This window comes from Pseudopipra pipra, chromosome 2 (genome assembly GCF_036250125.1).
Source record: "Pseudopipra pipra isolate bDixPip1 chromosome 2, bDixPip1.hap1, whole genome shotgun sequence".
In the NCBI taxonomy this organism is placed as follows: domain Eukaryota; kingdom Metazoa; phylum Chordata; class Aves; order Passeriformes; family Pipridae; genus Pseudopipra; species Pseudopipra pipra.
The window spans coordinates 60,625,341-60,645,393 of record NC_087550.1 but is presented as its reverse complement, the minus strand read 5'-3'; the positions used below and the strand labels follow the sequence as shown (position 1 = coordinate 60,645,393).

The window sequence follows — 20,053 nt, the reverse complement described above, 5'->3', positions numbered from 1 at the left end:
TTTTATTGCAAGAAGGGACAAAAAAGGGCCAAACCCTTGATGTTTTCTGTTTGAAGTTTCCTTGGGAAGAACCCCCAGTAAGGAACCACCCACCAGAGAGAAGATATCATTCTGCTGTATGTGCAGAATCAACCCAGCTCCAAGCCCCTCCAAAGCCTAGGTCCACCCCACACCAACATTTGGATATCTCAGCCTCCAGATGCACTAGCACCCAAGGAACTTCTCCCGAGAACAGCAGGAGACTCTCTGCCCCCTCATATTGATTTTATGAAATCACAAGGAGATTTTCCCACTATCAGCTGATGATGTTGTTGGCAAGGGCTTTTTCTGCAGTGCTGTGAAGGTAGAGGAACATGATATTTAGGAGGCTGTATTATGCTTGCAGACATAAAGAAAGGGTTCATTCAGATGCTCAGTATCAGAGTCAAACATTCAATCTGGCTGTTCTTTGCCAGATCAAACTGAGCTGTTTCAGCTGGGACAGATTGGAACTGAAATGTGTCTTCAGGCAGAATGGGGGAAAAATAATCATCCTGATGACGTAATTGAGGAAAATCAGGGTCACAAGCCTGGTTGCTGAGCACTGTCAGACAGAGGTTATCCATAATATTTCTTGGCCACATCCACAAAAGTGCTGCAGGGAATGTTTCCTCCCCTTGGTGCACCCAGGGAACAAGGCATCGATGCATTTAGGATTAAACACTTTTAACCCTGTGCTGTCCTATACATGGTCCTAGGAAGACACTCTTCCAAGAAGCAAGTCTGTTGAAATTCTAGGGCAATTTATGGGGTGGGGATGCACTAGACTCCAACTGCTATTCTTGTCCTTACATGATTCACCAATTTTAATACCTAGTTCAATTGACTAAATTTGGCATGTCATTTAAAACCCCAATGGCTGGGGAGGAGAGTGAGAGACCTCCAGAAGGTAACCTCCACTGACATCTCCCACCACTGAAGACAGCAGGAACTGTGCCCCTTCACGCACTGCTCATGTCCCACTACAGTGTAGGGCTTGGACAGAGAAATCTGCACCTGGGTCTTTCCTCATCCTCATCTTTTTCTGTGGCACATATATAAGTCGAACCTGGCTGTTCTAAAGCCCTGATGGTGAAAGATGCAATGTACTCTTGCTGCTATAGCACCTTACACTGAATGTAACAGCTCAACATAGAGAGGTCTCTCAGCCTCCTGAAAAAAAATGCATCTCTTCTCTCATGGCAAATGAGATTTGTAAAGCGAGTGAGCATGAACTGGAATTTTTCTGTTAAATACAGCATCAAAGTCTTTTGTTAGAAGCTAAATGGATAAAAACAGTGCATGAAATTGAAGTTGATAATTAGCTAGTCAGTCCCAGTGAGGAGCTCTAACTGCTTTGACCTTCGGGCTTTGTGCAAGGGCCGAGAGGAGAAGCACATCTCCCCAGCTGAGCAGCACAACTCACATGGTTTCACCTGAGGATACAGCAATGCAGTGAGCTAAGCCTTGGCAAAAAAAACCCCAAAATTGCAAATCAAAGTTAATGTATAGAAGAGACTGATCCTAAGCTGCGTGCTAGAAACTTAATGTGAAGAGCTAATGCTCTCAGAGATGCTCACAGTCTTGTCAGCAGAGTCCCAGCATGCCACTCAGGATACGTTAGGGTTGCCAAAAGTGGGGTGAGGTTTTCCAAGTCTTTGTTGTTGGAAAGACAGCACTGATCTATCTTTCAAAATCTTAATTTCACATGCCTGGAAGCACAGATATTTCTCAGGCCACTACTGTTATTTGATGCTTCTCTAAAGAGAAGTGTATCACCGCTAATGTTGTGGCCTTTGCCCGTGGCCCCTGAAGCCAGTGGAAAGTCTTCCAGAGGACTTTTGCTCTGTCTTCCAGTGAGGGATAGGAACCGTGAACGGAGAAAGGTCTTTTCTCTGCAATTCAAAGATTCACGGAGTTTAGGATTAAGAGGAGCCATTAGATTAAATAGTTGGCCCACCTGTGCACCATATACACCAATTCACCCATATACATTGGCACTGGGGTCAGGAACCTCAGAACATTTCTCTTAGATGTTTCTTCACATCCCATGTTGCAACTAGATAGAAGCATTTTCTGCTGACTCTGTTTAGTTGCATGCTCTAGTACAGTCGCTTCCCAGTCTTTTCTTTGATAAACTTTCAATCTGACATTTTTCCCAGTCCTTGAATAATTTTTTATTGCTTTTCTTTATGTCTCTTCCCTAATGAAATCAATGCTGAAGTTGTGACTACCAGCACCAGATATACTTTTACAATGGTGAACCATGTTTCTTATTCATCACTCACCTGTTTATGCAAGCAAGAGCTACTTTTTTAACTCTCCTTCCCATACACTTGCAATGAGAGCTCATCGCTGCTTCCAAGAGACTGTCCTCTGTTTCTCAGGTGGGCTCTGTGTTTCTTGTAACTAAATTTTGCTGAGTTTTGCTCTTGGCTTCTATTCTAATGCTTTTTGTTTTAAGAAGCCTGGCATACCAGAAAAACCTGCAGATAAATCTGCTGTGATTTACCTTGGCACCAAAATTTGTGCCAGCCATTAATTTTTATCTGTAGTGATTCCTTAGCTATTTCTGGTCTGACCTCAAGAGTCTCAATTTAAGGTTCAAAAAAACATCCTTTGGGTTTTTCCTACAAAGTTATTCAGGAATAGCTAACAGAAATTCACACACTAATCTTAATCTATGATAAACATAACATCAAGTCAAACAGTCTGCAAAGCCAGCCGAGGTGGATGTTTTTTCCTGCAGTGTTGTGTCAGGATACAATGGGCAAGCAAAAGAACAGTAGAAGGACAAAAGTCTGAGTGGGAACCAGCCAGCCCACTGTCACTAGCATGCCTCAGATGCATCGTAATCTGCACTCCCCCTGTAATGCAGTGAGTAGGAGAGGCAGGGAAGCTTTTAAAATAACTTTCATTGCAGTTACAAATATGATGTGTTTGTCCACTGCCCAACCAAGTCACAGTTGCTATCTGGCACATAAAATCATGTAGAAAGCAGAGGAAGGAAAAAGGTAGCAGTGCTGACAGTATATACTGGTATATGTGTGCAAAGGAGAGAATCTGAGTCACGTGAATAAAACTGGGGTAAGCAAAACCATCACTAGCTGAACAAACGAACCTAACATGCTGTAAAGCACCCTGATCACCTGCTGTAACTAAGCTAAAAAAACCCCAAAAACCAAAAAAAATCCTAGTTGTACCTAATTGAGATGTTGCATGTAAAATTTCACAAATGTCTTCTGAAATGGCATACTCGCTTTCCTGTTTTTGTTGGATATACTGATATTCTCAAGACTACAGTTTTCTTTCTCATGGCTACTCCACTGTAGTGGGCTTCTAGTCAGCTGGCCTTTCAGTCATTTTTTTCAGAAAAGCTCTCTCCTTCTCCGAAAGCAGAAACTTTTGTTATTTGAACTTTGAATCACGTCTCATTTTGTTCAGATGCTCTGATTTCTCTCTGCATTGGCAAGAAATATTTAAATCACTAGCCACATCAGAGAGACTGCCTCCCTTATGATGTCTTGACTTTGAATACTAGCTCCATTTATGACTTATCTTTAGCCAGTTCTCTATAACATTTCTTCTGCTAATCCCTTCCTCCAGTTCACCTAATAATTGCCTATGTAGTCCATTTTCAAATGATGCATTTCTCTCATTTACCTGTTATCCACATTCTTTTATTTCATTCTAAGGACCTGTGGTTGATTGAGATCACACGAACAAGCTTGTGGTTTTCTAAGTCACATTTTGCACATTTCTAAAACATAGATGTTACCTTTGCTGTTCTCTATTTCTGTAATATCACCTCTAAACTAAGAATTTTATTTAAAAACTTTGCTACCAAACCTAGTGTTTTTGCTGGTTCTTTCAAAGTCCAGTGATAGAGGTTATTTTTTCTTCGATTCATAAGCACCTGAGCTCCATGTAGATAATATCATTTGCATTAACCACTGCCTTTCTCCCTTAGTTCTTGAAAATGGAGGCAACACATTCGCTTAGGTTTTGGAAACAAAGATAGAAAATCTTTAATGTTCATCCTATAATGCTCAAATTCCTTATTTCTTTAATTTTTACATAACCAGTGAAGGTTTCATCCTTTTCTCATGAACTTTGAAGTCTTAAGTTCACTTGGAGCTTGCAAAATCTTGCTTTTACCTCTATAACTTATAATTTCCTTGTTTTCATTTTCCCATTTTTCTCCCTCTGTTCCCTGTTTGGTTTTAGGTTTCTTTACCCCTGGATTATTCATCCAGTTACATTATCAGTCCTTTTCTGTTTGTTTTTCTCTCTTCTTTCTTGGAATAGAAGTTTAAGGTATTTTCCATAGTTGATTGAAATTCATATACACACATTCAAATCCTGAGATTAGCTGTCTTTATTAATTAGCTCCTTCAACTCATCAAGGTTTTCTCCTTTTAAATAAATATAAAAGAATCTTACTTAAGCAGCTTAACTTTGCCATACTGTCTTTTGATTGAAATGTAACTGACTCATAATCCATTCCTCTACAAATATTTGCCATGGCCAGCTGTTTTATAACCTAAGATCCCATACAACAGCTCCATTCCTGCTTTCTTCTCTGTCTCCCTCCTCTCCTCATTCTCTTCTCCAGAGAAATACCGTCTCACTGAAAGAATCTGATTTCAAGAGCAGAAATTCCTTACCCAGGATGCTCTGAATTGCCCCCTCAAAGCCCCTCAGCCTAAGCTAAGCCCATACACTGACATTCAGCCCAGGTGCAAGTTATTTGAGTGCCTTCAACTTGCACACAAACATGGGAACTGTGTGTCAGAGCTCCTGCCGCTTCCAACACAACAGCTCCTGTTGCTCTTTAATACTGAACTCCACTGTCAGCAGAGCCTGTAGAGCTATTTGGAAGACAGGTGTAGGTGACCTGAATAGCTCTGTGCTCTTTGCTCTGACTCTGTTAGTGAAGCATAGACATGTGGAGTCACGGAGATGACCTTGAGGAGTCTACCTATGTTTGAGATGCTTTCCCAGAAAGGTATGGCACTCTTGTAGTTCCTGTGTCATATCTGCAGCTTAGTGAAGATATCTTAGATGATCTCTGGCAACATAAATTGTATCAGACACCTACACATAAGCATCTGAATCAAGCTCTGGTTGTCCAATAAACATAAAGGGGCCTTTGTCATCTTGTGCTCATGAAGACACCTACATTCATATGCCTGAATTTTTATCTCGAGAATCTGGATAAGACTGAAACAGATCCAGGATGTTCCGAAACATGTTTTCTGTGTTAGAAAGTTTCTTTCACTCATCTTCAAATATTGTTTCTGATAAGAAGAAATTTAAATTAAGAGATGAAAAGGCAAGACTGGAAGTGTCTTTCCTACATATCAGTTTGTGCAGACTGAGAGGGGAAAGCAAGGCAAAGGAAGATACAGCAATGGAGAAAGCAATGTCAGTGGTAGGATGAACACCCAGACAAGAAACAAAAAGTACCAATATTTATGAGAAAGAGGGTAAAGCATTTAGTGATATGAGCCTGCTGACTCCTTCTAGGGACCTGAGCATGGTGATAAGACATTATTTTATAAGAAGGGTATGGAGGATTTTAACCTAGTTCAGCATGAACTGTTAAAAGAGGATATAACTGATGTCCATGTATTTCAAGCCAGTGCAGAGAAGCAGGTGGTAAACATGAAAGAGAGAAAGGAACTACTATGGTCAATCCTGGTATAAGAACAAGTGGGTTAATAAGATGCAGACTGAAATTAAAGAGATGTCCTTGCTCATTACAGATGTGAAGGTCTTCAGATGAAAGTGGTGGGTTCCAGAAAACCCTACTGACTTTGCAAAACAGAGCTTGAGCAGCTCAGGAAAGGAAGCGTAGGATATGATGGCAGAAGGCTTTCCTTCCACAAACATAGGGGTGCATTTTATAAGTCCCCATAACAGTCCTCAGTCCGCAGCATGGAGGTGAAACAAAGCTCTTTTCTCTTCCCTGTGTTGCACAGAGATGCAGCCAAGTCTGACCAGGCTGTCAAGTAGTGGTGGTGATGGCACCTTCCCTTTCACTGACAGAGAAAAAAAAAACATGAACAGCATCACTGACAACACATCAGGCCACAGACTAGTGTTTATTTGCTTTTTCCATTCACAGTACTCAATAAGGAATGTTAATGGAAAATTGTTTAAGCTTAACAGGCAAAAGCTAAACTCATGAATAAGAGGTCTTGGAACATTTTACTTTGAAATTTCTTTCTTGTTCCTTTCACTCTCTCCACCTCTCCCTTTCTTTCCTATTAAACTGAAGTCTATTTCCCTAATAAAGTCCAAGGCTTTTAAACGCAGCCTAATGCTCGTGATTGCTATCTTTCACTGAATAAACAAAATACTTTATACCTTCTGTCAGAGGCACAGAATTCTCTTATTTGAAGGGAGAGTGTAACCAACATTTTAAACACTTTTTGTGAACATAGGCCAATGAAAGCGGAAAACTATGAGAAAAACTGGGCTGCTCAATCCTCATCCTTTATCAGAACTGGGGAGATAATGACACCTGACTTCTTTCCTTGATCAGCTCAATTGCCGGGGTACACAAAGAGGAACTCAATAAAGGTGAGGTGGTCCATAACAGACTGATCCTGCAAAACCTCAGGTAGCTTCCAGGTGTTTTACACAGAATCAGACCCTAAGTGCCACTGCCAATAAAAAAGAGATAACCCACTGAGATAGCCAGATAGATAGCCAGGAGCCCTGGGCAATGCAGAAAACTTGTCCCATGAGTAGTTATAGGAATCTGACTCTGACAGATAGAATATCCACAAAGCACCGCTGAGAAAGATGGACATTTCTTATCAGGTATTGCACTGACACCAAATGCTCCCCTAAAGATGAACCCCCTTCTCACAAGCCACCTGGAAACATCCTGGAGGGAGGGAAGGCTACCCTGAGTTGCCTTTTGGGGTGATTTAGCCAGAACTAAATACTCCCTTTGAACCTGTAGCAAGCAGCCCTGTGTTTGCTCTGACACTGACACACATTCCTGCAGCCCATCGAATAAAACAGAGAATTACAAGACAGTCACAGCTCCTCACTGAAATGTCTCCTTTGACCTGTTAAATTGAAATAAAACAGCAAAAAAAATGCACACTGATTGGGATGCAGGAGTTTAATGGCACACATGTTTCCAATGTATTTTATAACAGCCACAACAAAATGCAATTACTCAGTGTGTGCAGGCGTGCCTCTGGATGGCTCAATAAAAGTCCAGACAGGCTGTGCAGATCAAGGCTGAGGCAAAGGCCTCTCTCTCACATTAACATGGTTGCTCCCTGTCACCGTGTGCTGTCACTGAGATGAGGCTGGTGCAGGAAGGAGGTATGAAGATAAAGAGACCTGGAGATGATGGAGAACAAATCATGGAGTTGCCTGTTTTTCAATCTGTCACCTTCACTGGGTCATAGCTGCTGCTGACAAATTTGCACTCTGCAGAGGCATGGCAAGGAGAAGGAGCATTTGAGTTCAGGGATGAGGTGTGAGGACTCAGCTGTATTATGGGGTCAGCCAAGTGAACAGAATCTTCTCTTTCTTTCCTACATTAGGGAATGACCATTCACAGCAGAAAAAAAGACTGCATTTAAGTCTCTTGGGCATCAACAACTTGCTCTGATGTAATTGCACCTTCATTTTCCAGCAAATGGGGCTTGTCAAACTCCAAAGGTCCTGACAACTCCCGTAAAGTCATGTACTTGTCCAGAAGACTGGGAATGATGATGAGTTTGAAAAGGAATCCAGAGATAGCCTGTGAATTCCCCTGTCCACGGCTGAACAAGGTGAAGGATTTCCCTTTCCCTCTTCTGCACATACTGTTTACTTCTGAGCAAAGTGCCGGTTAACTCAAACTAAAGGAACCAAGTCAGTAGCAGATCTTAAGATAGCTGCACACCATATTACATTACACCTGCAATGTCAGACTCTGATATAGTACAGAATCCTGTTTCTTGAAAAATCAGACACAATCCCAGGTCACGCTGACTTTCCAAGTGTTCATGAGTACAAAGAAATGATGATGTACATTCATGAATCACACCCTATTTACAGCTCTCATAAAAGCCCAGGCTCTCAATGATCTGAAGATTAAAAGCCCTTGTGCCCCAGGATAAAGGTTCTATTCAGCCAATATCCAATAAACTGATTTCCAAGGCCTGCTTGTTGAAATCAGGCTTGCAGGACAGGATTTTCCTAGGAATTGCTTATCTTGGTTCTACCTGGAGACTTGGGCACTGCCTTTTATTTCAATATTTAGGTGCTGCTTTAATGAACACGCCTCCTGAGAAGCTTTTTAGTCAATAAAATCTCTTGTATTTTTCTGCTAACTAGGTACTGAAAATTCAATTACAGTCAGATGTTCACCTCCTAATGAGAGCTATGTTTCTGAGTGTTACTTGGTGTTACATAGTCTCTGTGCACCTCTGCCTCTTTAAAAATTCATTTGGGAACATCTTTCAGCATCTGAATTCCAGTCAGTTCTGGGTAATAATAATCATTCATTTCATCGATTTCTGCTGTATTTCTACTCAGGGTAAATAATAAGGCAGCACTGTGTTGTGGATTCAAACCGAGACTCCAGCTCTTAACAACAATTGAAAGCCCCCACGGGTGTGTGAAGAAGTCAGAGACAACAGCACATCAATTATGAAGCCCTGTACTCTATCTACTGCTGGCAAAAGAAAAGGTTAATTATCTAAAAGTAAAGCAACTTAATGCTGGTGTAGGAGGGTGAACTGGAAGGAGAGCTGTTGAACAAACAAGATAAGGTTGTGATCTACAATGTTAGAAGACGGAAGCTGAATAAGAAACTGTCCAGTATAACCTGTCACCCACAGGCAAATTGCATGGCTGAAAACTCTTGACTAAAATAAATGGACTACGTCATGTCTTTTAATAAGCCTTTTCTGACTCTGACATTGAAACCAACAGGTGCCCAGGAGCCATAGACACACTCATACCCACTTAGTCACTCCAAGGCTGTACATGTTCAAATGACTTATCACACCACAGCAAGCCAAAGACTTGAGGACTGAGATCAGAGCTGAATTTCTTTAATGTTTCTGCTGCCAGTAACTTTTTTCGGATGTGAATTTGAAGGCACATCTCTCCAAAGCACTGTTATGTTTAGGGTTTTACTCTGCATGAGCATCCATGAATCACAGAAGGTCTGGGGAGTTGAGGAAGCACCAGAAAGCCTGGGCTGTGGTTCACCACTGCAGACACACAGGCAGGCAGCTGGCATCTTTCAGTGTTTGTTAAGACTGCACTAGAGAAAAACTCAGTAATCATCAGTGGCTCTTCCCTGGGAACCCAAACAGGCAAGGCTACATAAGAAGAGCAAGAAAGAAGCTACACTCATCTAGTTTACCTTCTTTATTTTGAAGGCCTGCCAGGCAGCCAAGGACCTCACAAGTAGGCACCAGCTACATATTTATGGCAGCAACTCCTCCAGCCTGGGATAATAGCTAAGAGAGTATGAGGCATATGGAGTCAATCCCATTGAGTGAAAAGGAAAATCACCAATAAGACCAATAGGACTCTAACAGAGTCTATAATATAGATCTTAAACACAGCTTAGAGCCCGGAACATATAGTCCTTAATGTTATTTTTTTCTAAGTTCTTCATTCCACTGGAACAAAATTTTGAAGGTCCATGAATACTTTGGGTCTTATAGCAGCTGAAATTATTGAAAATCATTACAGGTGTTTGCTGCATTCTATGCAACTCCCTCCAAGAAAAGAAGAGTGAAACGCCATCTCTGTATAAATAAAAGACCCGAGGCACTAAGATGCTAAAATTACTCAGTTAATTGCACATCACTAATCTATGGGGTTGGCAAATTTCTCATCTCTTGTCTTTGAGCAGGTCCCTCAGTCATGTAACAATTCATCTGGGTTAAAGAAGCTGCATCATAAAAAGCAAAAAAAATCCTGAACAACCCATTAGAAAACGATGAATTCAGATTAGCTTTTCAGGTCACTGTACTAAATACTGCCACTAACAGTATTAGATTTACCTTGTTTCCGTTTAACTGAGCTAGAAATGGATTCCATTATGTTCTTCATATTTTTGTTCAGGGCAAATACACATGGCCATAGGTGAGTGCTTGAGAATTCCCATGGGGTCACAAGAACAGGTCTGCAGAAGGGAACGGCACTCTCTGAAGTCACTCCTCTGGCTGCCTTCTTAGCACAAGTGGCTACTCATACTGTTGTCATGAGGAGAAGTAATCAGTGAGTAATAAAATCCTATATAGATAGTCTTGCTCCACTGAACACAGGATGGAAGTGGTCTTTCCCCCATGCATTTGCTTTAATTTATAAAGAACTGCAAGTTGCCTTTCTGAACACAGACTGTTCCCAGTCGCTCGTCTGGCAACATGACAAATACTTTACTCATTTATCCAGGGCTAAATGTACCATAGAGTGGCTTGGTGACCTTGCCTGGATGCCAAATGTTGGCCCAGGGGGCTCTCTCATGCCCCCTCCTCAGTAGAACATGGGGAGAAAATAAGACATAAAATCTCATGGGTCAAGATAAAGGCAGTCAAATGAAACAAACAAACAAACAAACAAATGTTGTGTGCAGAAGCAAAGCAAAACCAAAGGAGATGGATACTCTACTTCCCATCAGCGGTCAATGTCCAGACACTTCTTGGGAAATCGGGCCCCAGTATGCAAAGTGGCTGCTTCAGAAGACAAACACTTCAATAATGAAGTGAGCCCATTTTCTGTTAGCCTTTATTGTTAAGCGTAATGTCATATGGTATGGAATATCCCTTTGAACAGCTGGAGCAGCTGTCCTGGCTGCCTCCCCTACCAGCCTCTTGCCCACCCCCAGCCTACCAGCCCTTGGGGGTGTTGGAGAGACAGCCTTGGTGCCGTCTGGGTGCTACTCAGCAGCAGCCAACACGTGGATGGGTTACCAACACACTCCTAGGCACAAGTGCAAAGCACAGCACTTCTATGGGGAATGTTAACCCCATTCCAGCCAGACTCACTCTCCAGGTGTCAGTGGTTACATCACATGGGTCACCTTCATCTGGCATGTGTTGATGTGTCCTTGCCAAAAGAGGAGAAAAGGAACTCGGGTTAGTTTGAAGTTTTGGCTGGCTGGGATCACGATGTCAGTGTAATATCCTGCGTGCATGCACAAACTCACAGCAAAGGTACGAACAGTAGTATTTTTTCAGAGGCATTTCCATGTGAGCTATATACACCCATTATGTCTGCAAATGAGAGTTATTTAGAAACATTCATACAGACTTAGGAAGTCAAGACCACCTTAAAGATATTGTCATACACGTGATGAGCTAAACCATGGCAACATGCAGAATTCTTGTAAGTAAAATTGCTATAAAGAAAGAAAATCAGCCACTCTTCCATTTTTACATTATTAGTCATTTCATTGGAGTCTTGATACTTGAAATGCAATGTCATTTGCCAACATGTGTCTGTTATTAAAACCCTGGGGGTGTGGACCCTCTCTTACTCTTTTGCTGGAGAGTTATGCTCTTTCCGAGCTAATACAGGTCACTGGAAAGCTCCAAACAGATCCTCCTCATTCATGTTCCTAAATATATAGCCTCTGCATTTGTGTTAGGAAGCCCTCTTTTATCATCTGAATGCCCACAGAAATGAATTTCAGCAAACAGCTGGGGCACTAGTGTTTAAGGTTAAGGATTGCAACAGCCACACAGAGAATAGTTTTGCTGTCTGCCAGGTGCCTCAGACACATTCTCATCATCCTTAACACCAATCTAACACATAGCAGACTCTTGTGCCTATTTACAGAGCCTAAATGCAAACAACACCCTGAAAGGATCTAGATACAGGGAAAGAAGACAAAAGCACAAGCACTTATTTGCTTACCAGCAAATCAGCTCCAAGAACGACTTCTTTCACTGTCACCTAATGAACCATATCGAAGAACCCACTTTTCACCCAAGATTCATGTCTTTAATACCCTTTCCCGACAGAAAACCTCAGTTCATTTACTTCCCCTTCCTTGGGGTCCCCTTGGCTTCTCTTCAACTTCAAGTCACTTCTCACTCCTGGGATTATCAGTATCAATTTATTCTGGAAACATTTTCCACACTGCTGCCCCAAGGCTAGTGTCTGCCTTCAGCTGTCTAGGAATGCTGATGGCTTTTTTGGTAGGCGGGGGCCATCCTTTCCCATCCTGGTAGCAAACAGATATCTCTGATAATGACCTGGATGAACTGCCAGCAAGTCATTAACATCTCTTAGGGTAAAATGTTTTCCCACCTGCTGAAGTCATACTCTGCATATTGCACTCCAGTTCATATTGCAATCTGCTCAATAAATAAGTTGTTTCCTGCAACACACACACAGACAATCATGCTTTATACAAAGAAATAGAACCAGATGAAACGATATGTCTCATTACCAGTGCTAAATGTGACAATAATCACTATTTTGGGAGGTTAATGGTAATACCATTCTCAACCACGATGAAACTGGTCTCCTTTAGGTCAGGAAATTTACAGGATTTTTGAGTTTGACCTTTCTCCCTTTTGGAAGTCATTAGCATCTCTTTGTGTGCTGGTTGAACATCAGCTGACAAGGGAGTTGCTTGTTCCTAAGAGAGTTTCTTTTTCTGTAGGGAAGCTCTTGATTTAGAAGCCACTAGCAACTCATCAGAAGCTTTCTGAGTGATGGTCAACCTTCACTTCAGAGGCATGGCTGCTGATTTAATACTCTAGCTGGAGGTAATAGTAAATCTATGACATCTTGGGGCCACTTGAGCTACTTGTATGTAGTGGTGCTTGAGAGGGGTGGTGACATGAGGAAAAAGATCCCTTTTTTGCTCTGTATATTTTAACTAGACTTGCCTTCTTTGATGTATGGTGAGTACTGAACTTATAAACACAACAGTCCATGTGCTTCAGCCATCTGAGTTAAATGTTTATGTACGTGGGTGGGTGGGTTTATCTCACTGAAATGTGGTCATTTTAAGTCAGGTGTTGGCTTCTTCCATATCAGCATCTAAGATAGGGCACTGCAGAGGGTGATTCACTCTGCTACCCCTAGATACTATGATGGGGTGAACTGCCCTTTGGGGTATCCCTGTTAGTTGTAAAAGGGGTTTTGCTGATTAGAGGGACAAATGCTCTCAGAGATGCGTGCGTGCCTTTTTCCCCTTTGCAATGTACCAACAGGAGGGATCATAACCTGACATGTCATGCCTGCTAAAATGGCCAGGATTTTTTACAGAGGATTTTATCAGCCATATAATTACTAAGATGGTGCCCTTCACCACACATTTAACAGGAACATAGTGGGTCCCTAGAACAGCACCTCTGCTGTGTGACAAAGCATTTGCAAAGAGAAATGTCTTTGAGAGAGAGCATGCCCTCTCCCAGCTGTTCTGGTGCCCACTGGCAATGCCAGCTGCTCAGGGTTACACACTGAAGCTACCAAGAGCAGCAAGGCAGGGATTTTCCAGAGAGCTACCAGGGAATTAAATGTCTGGATTCCTTTCACATTCCACAGGCACTTGGCCGATGAGTTGCGCCTCCAGGTTCATTTTCCAGTTCAGCTCTGGTACTAGAAAAATGCTCCATTGAGAGGAATATACCCACTTGCCAGGCTGTCAGAGGGTGCCAAGAGCAACTTTAGCAGGGTTTATCAGACAGACGGCCAGGGCACTAGCACAGAACTATCTCAGGAATCTCAACACTGTTACCACAAACCTATCTTGAGTTTTGATTTTGAAAATATGTTTGTCTTACTCAGAAGAAACATCAGATAAATTATGCAGTTTTGCCTCTCCCAGGAGTGAGCCAACAGCTACAATAGTTAAAGGCACCTCTTGGCTATGCTTTTCACATTTCAGCATAGTAACAGCTGAACACTGAAATGCACAACTTAAAAAGAGTTGGGGATTTAAATGAAAATGCCTCCTGATGGTCTGTTGAGTCACAAGCCCTGTCCTTATCATGGTTAAGGAAAGAAATCAGTGGCACTAGGTGCTCTGCATATCATTCAGTAGCTAGAGGCACAAAATTTTAGAAGACTCCTAAGGTGCCATATCTCCCCTTGGTATGAGAAGCTCTGCTAGCCTGGTGGGGCAGCATCCAGCAGCACTTGTGAGCTTTTGTCCTGTCTGATGCATGAGATATGGGATCAGACAACCTCTCAAACAAAAAGACTCCAAACAACACAGTTTGAGGCAGCAGCCAAGGCTCTGTAGCTGGGGCCATATGACTCATCTCTTCTGCACTGGAAGAAAGGTACATGCAGCATCTGCACTGCTGTGTTTTACGTTTGTTATTCAGGGAACAAAACATATTAAGAGCAAGAGAATGGAAATGCAGGCAGGAGAGGATGAGCCAACGTGCTGCAGATGTACCTGTTTTTCTCCATGAACTCTAAGGAAACTCACTGGTGATTCCAGACACCAGAAATTATGTGAGATAAGTCCCATTCCAGCTGTTCGTGGGCAATGTGACATATAAGCAAAGCACAGCTTGAAGCTGCCCATTAAAAACTGATGATTCAAAACTATTGAGAAGCCAGTGATAAAGAGGAGTCAGGCTCTTCGTAGGTTTTGGCTTGGTCTTACAAAAGCATTGTATAGTTAGATACAGTGTAGATATAAAGTCTTTAAATATGGTTTATAATAACTCTGTTTCCTCCTGAGGATGACTACATATGCAATCAAAGACACATTGGGAAGGCTTCCTGACTAGACTACGGTCATTTCAGAAGAGAGGTAGGAAATGAGCCTAATCTTTGAGTGTCAGAATACAAGGTGCTACAGGGTTGATAATCAATCACAATTAACAATAATAAAAAAATCAATTTAATAAGTGGCAAATTTACCATGTTTTCTGATAGAATGAATTACAGAATAGTTTTGTTTGGAAGGGACTCTTTAATGGTCATCTAGTCCAACCCCCTTGCAATGAGACCCTTCAACTAGCCCAAGTTGCTCAGAGCTCCATCCAACCTTTACTTAGGTCACACTCATATTCTGTTCTATTTGCCATTCCCATGCTCTTCTCTTCCAAAAGCTAAAGACAGATTATAAATTTCAATTTTTTTCATAGACTTTACATGAAAAAGCCAGGATAAAAATTACCTAGGAGTTTGTGACATTATCTAAGCTATATGGGTAATGGTAGTAATTGAATGCTAGGAAACTGGAAACAGCTGCTACCAAATAAACTCACATAATTCATATTCATGCACCTAACTCATATTCTAATTAAGTAAGAAGTTAAAATCCCTCTAGGTGTTGTGCTCAGAGCTTGTCTTTCCCTGAGCAATGCAACAAATAATTTCTTTGCAAATCAACAGGAGACACTAGCTTATAGAATGTAAGGGGGTTTATTCAATCATAGTTATTTACACTCTGAATATTTATAATATTTTGACTATTATAGAATAATTTGTATTCTAAATAATTAGTTTTGCACATAAAACTTCACAAAATTAGAATATGTAAAAAACCTCATGAAAGAATCTCAAATTAAGTAACAAGTGTTAAAGCAAAATTAAATTCACTTTGAAATCCAGTCAATTAATTAGGGAATTTTTAAATGTATATTCAGAATTTCCTACAGTGCATACTTCTCCAACCAAGGGTGACTCTTTAATGGATTTATTTTGGTGATATTTTTACAAAAAAAAGATTTGTTTTTCTGAATCAGAACAACAGCAATAAAAAGTTAAAATATGAATCCTCCCTTGGATTGGAAATCCCAGCTGTGGAGGTGGAGATACAACGAAAAATACTTTGTGTGATTGTTAGTATTCAATTATTCACTGACTGTCCCCTGGGAGAGCCAGTGTTATACACTGATATTTGTCCTTGTTTTGCACTCTGTGTGCCGGGAACATTTGTGTACGTCCACTATTAAGTCTACAGAAATGCAAACACAACTAAAGTCCATGCACCACCTCTGTGGACTCTAGATCCTACTAGTAAAGAGCATGTAACCCAATCTCCTTTAATTTTGGGAGTGGTGTGGGAGTGGGAATCAGTTTGGAAATTTGATTTGCCTCAAATAAGCCATAAAGCATTAAAAAGCACAAGCTTCTTCATTTACATAGCCTCAAAACTGCAGGCATTTCTAATATAATTTCTACCCTTTATTCAGTGGTGACAAGTCCTAAGGGGGTAAAGGAGTAGGATGAAGCAGTGACTCTTGGAGCACTCTCTAGCCTAATTATCACTTAATCAACCCTAGCAGTGTCAAAAAAGAAGCACAGAAATGTCAATCCATTTTCAACTCTTGGTTCCCTTGTGCCCCAGAAAGCACCCTTGTTTTAAGCATTTGAAAAACAACTTCTGTGACTCTGAGTTTTTCTTACTACTATTTTTCATCTCTTTCTACTACTACTAGTTTTTGTCCTTCAAAAACTTTGTACACATTGCCAAGGAAAAACCTGTTGAAGCCCAGCTCTTCTTCTGAGTAATTTCCCCAGACTGTTTTTCTCTTGACTGGAGCAAAACAGGAACCTTAAGCATAATAAGCAATGAAGATAACTGAGCAGAGCAAACAAATCTTTATTTCTTTTGAGAGAAAGAGGAGAGAAAATGGACTTGGATCTGCTGGATCATAAAAAAGATGAAGAAAACAGAAAGCCATGCTTATTCCAGATATGGAACTGCATCGCAGCCTGAAATCCTCTGGATTTGAGGAAGTTTATACTTGTTGATGAACTTTGCTTTTGCCTCTGACCACAACAGTAGCTTCTAGCCAACTCCACGACTTCTCTGGGAAGCCTCTCCCAGTTTCTATTCCTCACACTTGCAGTGTTGACTCATCACTTTTCAGATATGTAGCATGCTTCACGACTTCCTTGCTGTGGCTGTGCAGAGCAAAGTTTCTGTACTTGGAGACAGCAAGGCCTGTGATGTGCAGAGGAAGCTACACCAGCATTACATCATCAATGGCACAGGCAGAAATAGAAGGGTGAGAGATTAACCACACTTTCCTTGGATGGTGCTGAGGGAAGAGGACTGGAGGAAAGGAGTACTTACACTCATTTGGGCCAAAACATCCAAGGGGCACCTGGTAAATAAGGTCTGCATGCAGAGGTTGTGAAGGGCATGAGCCAGGTGTTAACAGGATGTTTCTATAATGCCAAATTAAAGACTTCCCTACCACTTGCCAGCCTTTCAATGCCTATACACGTTATTTTGTACACAACCCACATTCTAAAGTGAATTGGATGTGGGCTAGTAGATTGTTCACACTGTGATGTGGATGCTACAGGGCAGTGGTGAACAAGTAGCACAAGTTGTTCCTTCACCATCTCATCATCCCCTATCATTTCTCTTGGGGCTCCAGAATCTTTAAAAACCTCACATAAAGCCCTTGAAACATACATGTACATCACTTTAACATGAGTGTGAAGGGTTAAAAAGTTATCTAGCCTTGAATCAGACACTAAGAAAAACAAGATCTTGTTTACACTTGTTTGGATAGGCCAACACACCTGGCTGCTGCTACCAGAAGCCCTGGGAGCAATATAAGGAGATGGTGCTGGGCCTCGTTCAGCTTAGAGCTGTGAAGCTGGAGAACAATGCTTGTTGGCCTGCTCTGAGCCTCCAGTATGAATTATCCTGCCACTGTACAAGCCTGTGAAATGCTAAAGTCCAGCTATGTACAGATTCAGGACAGAAGCTGGAGCTGCAAGACAGCTGCATAGATTTGACAACATTTCCAGGTTGTATTTTTCTCTGTGCTTAAGTTTGTTCTCCTCACACACAAAGTGGAGCCTGAGAGCCTGTCTTAGCCATGAAGTGACCAGTCAGGTACCACTCAATTCTCAGTGCACAACAAGCTCAGGACATAGTCATAGGGTAAAGGCAACAAAACAGAGGGCTGGGATGCTTTCTGCCTGCTTCTCAGGTTCCTCCCATCAAAAGGCTCCTCACACATTTTGTTCATCATCTGCTCAGGATGGATCCACTCCGAGTAGGTGACAGAGGCAAACCAGCAAGACACACCTTGTGTTTATCGTGTCCTCTGGGCACTGTGCTGTATAGATGCCACCTGGTAACTCCAAAACCAGGATCTGAGTATTTCTCCACCACTTATTGTATATGAGCATAGAGGTGATGCCAGCATGACTGACTCAGACAATGATTATGCAGAAGTAGCAATTTATTTTCCATCTAACACTCAGCTGCAACACTTTACCACAGTAATGGGCCCTGCAGCCAAAGAGACCCTGAAAAGATTTCCAGGCATGTACACGCAGTTGCAGAATATGATCTGCTAACAGGACAATGTGCAGTAAGGTTTACATATGCTGCAAGAGGGAATCCAGTGCTACAACATGGTTTTTGGAAGCTAATTTCAACTAACACTTTCCAAAGCCTCCAAGTACAGGAAGCACCAACTTCTTCATACAGAAAGCCTTGTGTGTGTAGCCCAGGTCTGCTGTCAGCTCCATGTCTGGAAGACAGAATACAGCTTCTTTTCACTAACAATACCTACAGCTGAGTAGCATTTGAGTCCCTGAGTTATTATTAAAAGTGAGCAGGATCTCGAGAGACTTGAATTTTAGTCTGCCTTCAACTGCTGGGGTTTCTCTAGGCTTGAAAATTGCAATTGAGGTGGGATTTCTGTATTTGATTAGCAACACCTTCAAGTATTACCGATATAGGAGCCTCTCATTTCCAGGATGTGGGAATTTTTCCTTCCATGGCTGTTGCTGAAGCTTGAACATACAGTCATCACCTTAAAATACCCAAATGAAACCTTTGTTTATTTCAGACTATCTCCGCATTTGGGAACAGCCAAGAAGAAGCACAGTTCCTGGTCAGACACTGGTTTCCCATCCTGAGACATACAGACAGTTGGTCAGGTCTCCTGCCACCACCAGAGTGGAAGAAGGGACTGTCCTGCCTTGCTTTAATCCCAGTGTTTCCCAAAGAAGTAATGACAGGCTCTGGTTGTCGACCCTCTCTATCGTCATCAGATCCTGAACCAAGTGCTTCTGAAACTCTAGTTCCCATAAATAAATTATTACTATGAAATTGCAAATTCTAATTACTAAAAAAGAGAAGAACCCTAAACTTCCCTGAGTTATTGAAGAACTTGGCCAAATAAGCCAGAAAAGCTTTAAAATGAGATGATAAATAAAGCAATAAAACTTACTCAGAAGAAAACCCTTTACTAAGCCTTTTCACTTACTTTGTAGGTCTGTCTCCTGGGTGTTTGTGTGACTGAAAGAGCACCCACCAGATCCATTAATTGCATCAAATCCAGGTGCTTGCTTGAAGCCAACATTTAACCATGCAAATTAACATTTTTGTGTTCAAGGTAAATTCCTACAGCTACTCATGTGGACCAGCAGCTGCAATTACTCTTTGTTTTCACCCAAACAAGTTTTTGCATGTGCATCCATTGTGCCTGTTTATGAAATTTTTATTTATAAATATTTACTTTATATTTTAATGACTTCTATTAACATTGCTCAAGAAGACATTACCACTGCACTGGCTCAACACCGACAAATACTTATGCTGAGATATAACAGATATTTCTCTGCAGTGAATGCCAGCTTAAACTCCCCTTCTTCTTCTTGAAGTATCTGTGTCAATATCTTATAATTTCTTTTTCATCTGTAGCCAAGTAAATATCTTTATTAGACTCAATTAATGTGGATTGTACCCTACATGGAGGCCTGAATTTTGATCACATCTCAACAACTTTAATTTTCTTATCATTGTATCATAGTTATCATTAATGCCTGGATCTGGAAAGTGATGCTGCCAAAACTTAGATAATACCTCAGATTCATGCAACAAGAATAATAAAATCCTTTGTCACCCAATCACTTTTAAAAAAACCCCCATCTTTCTGAACTTGTATCCAAGGGTAATGACCTTAGCAGTCATGCCACTGAGACAGAGGTTACTTTCTTGTATTGTTAGCTAAGATGCCCTCATCTTGTCAATTCATCTTTCCTGATAGATCAGTGAAACACAGAGGGATCCACATTTTCCTGGGATTTCCTTCAGAAT

The 20,053-nt window shown here is 41.4% G+C and overlaps 1 long non-coding RNA gene across 1 annotated transcript in view; it reads left to right on the top strand.

Annotated features, from left to right (window-relative positions):
• Nucleotides 1-19,196, top strand: part of LOC135409750 (uncharacterized) — a 59,077-nt gene extending 39,881 nt beyond the window's left edge. The window contains exons 5-7 of the long non-coding RNA XR_010428345.1: nucleotides 7,685-7,823; nucleotides 12,668-12,773; nucleotides 18,801-19,196. This is a non-coding gene — a long non-coding RNA (uncharacterized LOC135409750). The remainder of the gene's footprint in view (nucleotides 1-7,684; nucleotides 7,824-12,667; nucleotides 12,774-18,800) is intronic.
• The last annotated feature ends 857 nt before the right edge of the window (nucleotides 19,197-20,053 follow it).